At 33.3% G+C, this 10,587-nt stretch overlaps 1 long non-coding RNA gene across 1 annotated transcript; it reads left to right on the top strand.

The window, feature by feature from the left end:
* Window positions 1-6,266: 6,266 nt before the first annotated feature.
* LOC121725531 lies at window positions 6,267-10,336 on the top strand. The gene is made up of 6 exons (XR_006035399.1): window positions 6,267-6,501; window positions 6,584-6,701; window positions 7,573-7,764; window positions 8,137-8,263; window positions 8,452-8,637; window positions 9,610-10,336. It is a non-coding gene; the product is annotated as an uncharacterized LOC121725531 (long non-coding RNA).
* The last annotated feature ends 251 nt before the right edge of the window (window positions 10,337-10,587 follow it).

Below are 10,587 nucleotides of genomic sequence, written 5' to 3'. Positions count from 1 at the left end.
ACAGGAAATGTTCAATTTTTTTTTAATTGTTTGACTTAAAAAAGAACAAAAAATTAGGCACAAACATCTTAAAATCTTATTAAATCTTTTTACAAGATGTATCATAATTATTTTTCACAAACATGTTATATAATTTAATATAATTTCTATTTCACTTTGTTTCAGTATACTAGACCTGCATAGCTAGCACGGGGTTTCCCAGTCGATTCTTCGGAAGAAAGTAATGGCAGTTTCTTTCCCATGTCTACATATCTTTTTCCCGAGCATGGCACCACCCATCGACTTGAGTTTCAGTGGACAGAGACAAGAAACTCTTTCCATAGCAACCATTATAGCAACGGCAATTATTTTTTTGATATTTAGTTTCTTGGTTTTTATATAATAAAAATAAATAAAAACATAATCAAGAAACTAAATGTCAAAAGCGGATCGTCATGCTTGACATATAGATTTTCAAAAGCGAAAGATATCGAAATACGAAAGAAACTTTTACTCCAATGTTTTTCCGGTAAAACTGACAAAATTTAGTTTCTTTCGTTTGTCTACGTGCTTGTGCTAGCTACGAAGGCGAAGCTTCAATAAGAGAAAATAATTTTTATAAGTAAATATAAGTTGTTAAGAATAACTTAAGTACCGTATGGTGTTCAAACTATTTTTTAGTACTTATTTCAGAATTTTGTGATACCTGTACCTTCATAATATGGTTTTATATTATTCTAGTTTCTTGTAGACTTAATTATTAATTCACTGATTCATGATGGTTGTGTTAATTGTGTTCCTTATAGTACAACTTACATTATATTAATTTGATGGCTGATTATTCTGTAACTTAGGATTATGTATAAGAAATAAGCAAAATTTTCCTTTATTGTTTTATTATTATAGAAATGTGGTTGTTATTGTTGCTAATAGTACTTACTAACAAAATATTAATATTTTAAACAGCCTATTTCGGAGGCCAAGATCCACATTGGGTCACTGAGCCAGCGGAGTTAGTTAGTTAGGTAAACATGTTGAACAAGTCATTATTGTTAAAGAATTTACATTCATTATTGTTAAAGGATTTAGGTATAAAGGTTTTGAGTTATTCTCATAGTATGTATTTAGTTATTGTTGACTGATTATTGTTAAACTAAAAGAATTTAAATACAACTTAGGATTTAGGTACATAAAAAGTTAAATTTTTCTTTTTTTCTCATAGTATTTAATTATTGTTGACTGATTATTGTTTAACCAAAAGAATTTGAATACAACTTAGGATTAAGGTACATAAAGAGTATGATTTAAATACAAACTATACCACAAATTTGATAGACATCAGCCAGCAGAGCAAGCCGGATTCCGACATAACGTTCTTTTGGTGCGCAAACTTGGTCATTGACCGATTCACAAAAGTCCCAACTCGGGGTATGCCAAAGGGCGATGGAGCGCAGTATGTTGGGAGTGAAACTAGTCGACAAAATAAGAAACACCACACTGCGCTCCCAAACAGGTATCAAGGATGTAGGAGCCAAGACGGCAAAACTAAAATGGGATTGGGCTGGCCAAGTTAGCCGCATGCATCCCGACCGCTGGGCAAAGCTAACAACTGAATGGATACCCGAAGACGGAATACGCAACCGTGGCCGGCCAAGAAAGAGATGGCGCGATGAGCTGGAGGCATACCAGCCAAGCTGGCCAACGGTGGCGCAGGAGCGAGAAAAATGGAAGACCCTGGGGGAGGCCTTTGCCCAGCAGTGGGACAGCATAGGCTAGTTAAAAAAAAATACAGTATTAAAGTATAAAAGAGTTTGATTTTCCTTTATTAATCAATTAATATGTTAGGAATATGGTGGCATTAAAAAAAGAAGGGTGCTATACTCTACTGCCTTTATAACTATTAAGTACATATTTCTAAGAACTTATCTTAAAATAATATTTCTAATTGATTATTGACAGGATATTGTTAAAATAAACAAAAATAAATACATATAATTGTTTTATTCACTTTACACAAATCAAAAACTCTTTATCATTAAGTACTAATAATAATATATATTTTTTAATGTTTTAAATTTTTAATTTGCACTGCCCTGCTTCTCCACAAATTTTGCATTAGTGCCCTTCTACGAGCACGTCCCATTTCTAGTTCTCTAAGAGCATTACCACCTACAGTTGCAGGCATTCTGCCATTAGCCCCTTCCTGGCATTCTCGCTCCAACATGGCTTTGTTTTCCGATAAAGGCTGGAATGGCAAGTTGTACCTACTTGCAATGTTGTGCAGAACACAACATGCATTTGTTATTCTTGCTGCAACTGTAGGTGAGTAGTGCAGCTTCCTATCTCCCAATAAACATCTGTAAAAATATTATCATATTAAAATATAAAACCAGTTACCTATTTAAAGTCAAAATATTATTTTACATACTAATGACTTTCTCACCTAAAGCGACCTTTGAGTACTCCAATACAGCATTCTACTGTATTTCTGGCACTTGTGTGTCTGTTCTGATATAACTCTTCCGGACTATCAGGCAGTGGATCGGATAATGGTATCATTAGAATAATTCTAATGATACCATTATCCGATCCACTTTACCTATGTCCAATACAGCCTGTGAGCGTATATTCTCTCAGGTAAATAATATTAAAACGGACTTAAGAAACAGATTTAAAAATGAACATGTTTCTGCAATTCTTCACGTTAAGCAAGCAGTGAAAGAGGAAGGTTGCGTAAATTTTACGCCATCAAAAAATATGGTTAAAATAGCCCAAAACTCGACAGCCCTCTATAAAAACATTAACATGACTGAATCTAGCAACTAGGTATCTTTAATTAATAAAAAATAAATACATAATACAGCCAGTTTTATTTTACAAATTTCCATCCCTATCCCTACTAATACTTATAAATGCGAAAGTAATCTGTCTGTCTGTCTGTTACGCTTTCACGCCTGCCTAACCACTGAACGGATTTCGATGAGGTACAGAGACAGATAAAAGCTTGGGAAAGGACATAGGCTACCTTTTATCTCACTACTGGACATGCGCGCGATAACGTGAAGTCCAAGCGAGCAAAACCGCGGGCAGAAAGCTAGTACAAAATAGAGATATAATTCGTTAGCAGAATTTTAGCATATTTTAGCAGATTTTAGCTGAGCAAAAGCTTACCCAAAAGATATATGTCCTCCCCATCTACAGTGTGAAGGCGATTTAAAAATGATTTTAACGGGTGATTTGCCCATATTTCGCTATCGTGGGTAGATCCAGGATAACTTGCATCCACATTTAATATATTAAGTTTAGCATCACACATCTGCAACAGAAAAAATATTTAATTTAGTATACTTAGTTTATATTAATATCACCTACAGTAAATTACATTTGGTGCAAGTTTATACTTACTATTTGAACATTCAAAGAGTGATAATTTTTTCTATTGAAGTAGCGTTCTTAACGCTGCTCGAGTTTGTTGAGTATATTTACTTTGTCCACTTCATAATCTGTTCAATACTCTATGTTAGTCTATGTATGATTATTGCATCTATTATTATCTATGACAATATGTAAAAACTTTACTCTGTAACTTTTGTGCTCTGCTAATAAAAATGGTGCCCGTACTTTTGTGTTAATTATTTACCAAAAGAAATCTAATACGCTTCCACTGCGCGACCGCCACTATTATGGAGTTTAGAAGCAATTAATGAAGGAAAAAGTCAAGAGGGACAATACAATTTTACAAGGGAATTACTTGGTACTAAAATGGCGGACGACGCTTCAAAAAAATTACTACCAGAGTTTACTGGAACCAACTTCAGCACATGGATATTTCGAATATCATGCATCCTAGAGGAGAAGGAATGCAAAGAAGCTATTGAAGATGGCTTATCAGAGGAAATATTGAAGTCGGAAAAGTTTAAAAAGAAAGACGCAAAAGCTAGAAGTTTGATAGTCAACTGCCTCTCAGACAAACACTTGGAATATGTCAGAAGCGCTGCGAGTGCAAACGAGATGATCGAAAACTTACAAAAAATATTCAAAAGAAAATGTACATTATCTGCGTTATACGTCAGGAAGAAATTATTAACCTTAAAATGTGACCCCAATGTTGAACTGAGCGACCACTTCAACAATTTTGATATGTTAATAAGGCAATTAGAATAAGTTGGAAGCACAGTAAATGAACAAGACAAGGTGTGCCACTTACTATTGACTATGCCTGACAGCTATAGTACTACAATTGCCGCCTTAGAAACTACTATGTGGAACTAACAACAGAGTATGTCAAAAGCAATTTGTTAGATGCAGAACTAAAAAGTCAAAATAATTCAGTGGAATCACAGGATGCATACAGCTTCCTCAGTTGCTTTAAATGTGGTAAAACTGGTCACAAAGCTATACAGTGCAGAGCTGGACATGTAATGAGAGGACAGCATCGAGGCAAGCAAGGCAACGGTAGATATTTCAACGGGAGTAAAAATAGAGACTTCTATCGAGGTAATGGCGGAGACTTCAATCGAGGCAACGGCAGAGGCTTTAACCGAGGCAACTCCAGAGGTAACGTGAGAGGACAATCGAGGGGATCATCAAGGGACACCGCACTCCAACAAGGAACAAGTACTATGAGTGAGAGAAATCCATTTTATTTTGTTGCTAGTGAAGAGGTATTATCTGTTGATATGTATGATGAGGACATTCAGGGGCATCTCAAAATTTAGTCATTGATAGTTATGAAAAGTACATGTCAAACATTGAATATTTAGAAACTAAAATTAAAATTTATGTCGCTAATGGCCAATGTTTGTTTTCGAATAAAAAAGGGATTTTAAATGTAAAATGTAATAACATACCTATAAAATTAGAAGCACTACTTGTAAAGGGGTTATCTCACAACTTATTGTCTGTTAAAAAAATATTAGAGAAAGGAAATTCTGTCAGATTTCATAAAATTTTGTATCAATTACTAAAGGATAGAACATAATTTATGGTACCATGCTTAATAATCTGTATGCAATTAATCTTACATTAAATTTAGAAAAATGTTATCCAATAAATGTTGATAAAGATTTATGGCATAAAAGGTTAGGACATGCTAATAGAAAACACTTAAAATTATTGAAATTACCTAGCTCAGAAAAAACATGTGGAATATGTGCAGAAGGGAAATCAACAAGACTGCCATTCTCTACAACACCCAGGCCAAGATCAAAGTATATAGGAGATCTCATACACACAGATATATCAGGACCAGTGAATATTCCTACATCTACAAATGAGGTATATTATCATACAATTATAGATGATTACACACATTTCTGTGAGGTATACTTATTACAAAGAAAAAGTGAAGAAACAGATAGGCTCATAGAATATGTTAATAGAATGGAAAGACAAATAGGATGTAAAGTCAAGAAAATCAGAAGTGATAATGGTGGTGAGTTTAAAAATGAAAAACTAAATAATTTTTGCAAAGATAAGGGAATTGTTCAACAGTATACTTTGCCATATAGCCCACAGTCAAACGGAGTTTCAGAACGCATGAACAGGAATATTTATAATAGAGCTCGGACTTTGTTAATTGAATCTGGTTTACCAAAGACCTTATGGGGTGAAGCAGTGCGCTGTGCTGTCTATCAAATCAACAGATGTCCATCGTCTGCTATCAATTTTCAAACTCCAGCAAAAAAGATGTTTGGTTAAAGACTTAACAAGACTTAGGATATTTGGATCAAAATCATGGGTTCATATCTTACCAAAACAGGACAAACTTTTACAAAGAGCTAAAGAAATGAGACTCGTAGGATATAGCCCAAATGGATATCGTCTATGGGACCCTACTGTTCAGATTAGGCAGTATTTTCAATAAAAATTCTAGTAGATTTCTTGATAACACAAACACTTTATTTTCATGAGGTTACAAAACATTTACGAAATTACAAGAGAGCGATGACAGATGACGGCTAATCATAGATATATTTTTTTTTTGTTAATTCGTCCCGGTCGGGACAGGCAAAGGGAGCGTTGCCCATACAGCCATTTCTATGTTTTCTCTATTTAATGAATGATAGTGAAGGCCGAAGCCAATTCTTTTATATTAACCATCTGAAATAGAGTTTTCATCAGGCCGAAGCCAATTCTTTGATATAAATAATATGAATAATAAGTTTTTTCATCAGGCCGAAGCCATTTCTCATGTTTTGATAGTATTGTTTTGTTTAATTAATACTGTCCCTTCTTCAATTTGACATATTGTCGTCATTGGTTTGTCTTGACGTGGTCTTGACTCTTGACAGATGCCTAAAAAGGCTAAAAAGTCTGCTAATAAACAGTTCAAAGTTATGTACATTAAATAATATTTTATTACTAAAACTAAGAAAAACGAGATGAAAAGCAAATATAAAAGAGAATTATTTACAACCACAAAGTACTTATATATAATTAGGAAATTTACAACACATAACCGTTACAGAGAACTATCTCTGTGTTACTATATACAATCTCAAGGTATATAGGTAATGACTGGTGAGTACCTATTTAATTATATATCACCAATGGTAGAAAGGACGTACTCATATATTGGCTTATAACAATCGGGTGTTTTCAGAAGCTGCTGAAGGGAGTGCGGGATGGCTTCAGCAGTTTTAAAGATATCCATCAAGTGATTAATAAAAATAAATCTTTGAAGAGTAAAACTGTTACAAGTAAAGAAAATATGATCCAAGGTTTGTTCAGAATGATTACAGTAATTACAAACGGGTGAAGACAATATATTCAATCTATGAAAATGAGCATTAAATCGACAGTGACCAAGTCTAAGACGGCAAATAGTAGAATAAAATTTCCTGTCATGAAATGAAACACCTTTAGTAAACCATGGGACTGACAACTCCTGTTTAATCTTAGAATACCATTTTCCTTTGGTTTCCATGGTCTGTTTCCAAAAATTTGTAAATTCGATTTTAAAGGTTTCTTTTATTTTGACTAAAACGTCAGATTCTGGAAGACATATGTTTTTAATACAATGCTCCTGAGAACAAGTAGTTATAGCTCTTGCTAAAAAATCGGCTTGTTCATTTCCCTTAACACCAATATGTGACGGTGACCAGACTAAAACTATATTTTTTTTGTTTAATGTTGTTAATTTTGTATATTTTTCTCTAATATCATGGATAATATAGTTAGTTGTAGCACAAAATTTGGGGTTATTTAAGTTTTGAAGAACACTAAGACTATCGGACACTATAATCCATTTATCATAAACTTGAGTTTCAATATACTCTAATGCAGACAGAACTGCTAAACACTCAGCAGTAAAAATACTTGTTAAATTTGGAAGCCTAATACCATATCCTTTCTTATCCTGTTTAATATATATGGCTGCTGATACCGCCTCAGAAGTCTTTGAACCATCAGTATAGACTTGTTGATAACCAACTAGGTTACTTAATAAAAGGTAGACATCTTCTTTGCACTTCAAAGAATTATCAATTACAATTTTTAGTGGAAAATATTTAGAGCTAAATGTGCTCATATAGCAAGGCCATAAGTCACTTTCATATAAGTTATAGTCTTGCTTTATTTTTACAATTTCAGGTAGGTAATGTAATAAAATAGAGGAAGAAGAACCACTCTGCAATTTTACAAGAAGAGGATGATTTTTAATGGATGAAATTCTCAACAAAAACCTGTATATTAAATATTTAAAGCGAATTTTCAAAGGAGGGATGTTACATTCAACCTGCATTGATATTATGGGTGTGGAACACATCGCACCAAGCACAATCCGTAAGCACCTATTTTGAACTTTATCTAGTCTATCAACAAAATGTGGAATAGAAGCAAAGCATACATAACCATATTCAAAATGGCTTCTTACAATAGCCTTGTAAAGAATTAATAAAATTTTTGGATCAGCTCCCCAATATGTGCCTGCTAAAGACTTTAATATATTGCAAGCCTTTAAAGCCCTGTTTGCTAAGTAATCAATATATTTATTAAATTTGAAGGAGTTCTGAAAAATCACACCTAAGAATCTAACAGTTTTGTCAACTGCTTGTTAGCAGTTAGAGATAGTATGTTTACTATCTCCATATTGTAGGACAATGTTTGTTGTTTTGCTAGGTTTTTTTGAAAAAACTAAAACTTTGCTTTTTTCAGAGCTGATGTCCAAGCCCAGATCATCATAATAGGCCTTAAGGCCAAGGAGAGCAACTCTGAGATTTTCAATAGCTGCAGACAACTTGTCTGCAGTACAATATATAGTTAAGTCATCTACAAACTGTAGGTTAGTAATGTTTTGACCTAAGACAATATTTAACTTATGTATATACAAAATAAATAGTAAAGGACTGAGAATTCCACCTTGACTAATTCCTTTGTAGGAATACCTTGGACCAATCAGTTTATTTTCAAATTTCACATATAATTTACGACCACTAAGAAAATGATACACCCAATTTACCAATTTTTCAGGTAATTGTAAAGAAGTTAAAATAGTTGAAAGTTTTTCCAAATTGACATTATTATATGCGCCAACAACATCAAAGAAAATACCAACCAATATTGAATTACAAGACAGAGCATTGTGAATGTCCAAACAAAAATGACTCAAGCTCTCTCTAGCCGAACGGCCACGCCGAAAACCGAACTGATTACTAGGTAAAATATGATTTCTTTCTATAAAAAATTCCAATCGCTGTTTAATAAGCTGTTCAAATATTTTGCCAACACAAGAACTTAAAGTTATAGGTCTATATGAATCTGCAACATTTATATCCTTTCCGGGTTTTAATATTGGAACGAGACAATCTGTTTTCCACTGTTCAGGAATCATGGAATGGCACCACAATGAATTTAATAGATTAAGGAACAACTTCATATTTTTGGTGTCTAACAATTAAAACATTTTGTAAGATAAACAATCTAGACCACAAGCAGAATCTTTACGAGATTTTATGGCTGCTTTCAGCTCTTCAAATGTAAAACTATCTACTAAAAAAGAATTTGGAGATGTTGTCACATTGGAATTACTGTTCTTATAATTATTTGGTACTGTATCTGGAGTATATTTATTTAAAAACTGTAATATCCATTCACTATCAATGAAACTACTTCTAGGTGTATAACTTCGGTTGAATTTTTTTATTTTCATCCAAATTTGGCTCATAGGAGTTAATCTACTAACAGATTTACAAAAGTTTTCCCAAGAAAGTCTTCGCTCTTGTTTCAATACGCGTTTTTTATGCGTCTGAAGACGCTTAAATTCGACAAAAGTTTCAATACAAGAATTCGCTTTAAACCGCGCATAGGCTTGACGACAATCATGTACAGGCTTGACGACAATCATGTACAGCCTTGGAACATTTTTCATGCCACCATACTAATGGAATTTTAACTTTTTTTTTAACTTTACTACAGGCAGAACTTTGAGAAACAGAATTAGCAGTTGGGGTGCAGAACTTAGGCTTATTCAAACCGTTGATAAATGTGCCACATTTATCAACAGTTTGAATTAAGTATAAGCGCACAGAATCTATTATAACTGTCGATTAAATCGCATGTTTCAATTTGAAATTTTTTTAATTTCTGATTAATAGTTTTTTCATACAAATCCCAATTTACTGTTTTCAGATTCGTGTGAAGAGGAAAACTTTCAAATGTCTGTGACAAGTTACTATGGGGAGAGAATGATGGAGAAAGATTCAATGTTGTCAGAGTTGGTAAATGATAACTACCTAACGAGTCTGAAGAAACTTGCCATTCACATAATAATGCTAACGACGCCGAAACAAAAGTCAAATCTAGTGCATTTGGCTTCCATCTATGCGACCCTACAGTGGTTGGACGTCCATCATTCAAGAGAACCAAATCATTCTCATCAGCGACATCAACAATATCTCTCCCTCGCGCGTCAACTTTGCCGCAACCCCATAAAGTATGATGCGCGTTAAAGTCTCCAGCCAAAATTATCGGTTTCGGAATAGTGTGTATTAAATCATTAAATTTTTTCTTATTAAATTCAGGAGTACAGCTTCCTGGGCTGTAAAAACTTACAATCGAAATTTGTTTCTGAAAAATTTGAATCTGAACAACAATATTTTGTAAAGAATCATCATAAAATGTATTAATTTTGTTATAGACTATAGTGTTATGAATTAATATGGCTACTCCATTGTGATTATTACCACAGTCATTTCTCACAATAGAGTATCCTTTCATGTTAAATGTGATATGTGGTTTGAGCCACGTTTCACTAATTATACAAATGTGGATGGAATTATCTAATAGAAATTTTTGTAGTTCATATTTATTACTTGGCAAGCTTTGACTGTTCCATTGCATAATATTTACTTGGGCAGAGAATCTGAAAGATTGTTATTTTTTTCTTTTATAGTTTCTTTTATTGTTTCTGAAAGAAGCTGTGAGTTTATGCTTGCATTTTGAGTCTTGTTCAGAGTAATAGCTTTAATTAAACATTCTGTGAGTAACGTAAGTGCGTTTTTATTTGAGAGAAGTACATTTAATAAGTCTTTACTATTTGTGTTTTCATTCAATGAAGGGAAATTTTGTAATTTATTATTAAAAAGGTCTGCATATGATGTAGTTGTA

Source organism: Aricia agestis, chromosome 3 (genome assembly GCF_905147365.1).
Source record: "Aricia agestis chromosome 3, ilAriAges1.1, whole genome shotgun sequence".
NCBI lineage: Eukaryota > Metazoa > Arthropoda > Insecta > Lepidoptera > Lycaenidae > Aricia > Aricia agestis.
This window is presented reverse-complemented; position numbering and strand designations above follow the sequence as displayed.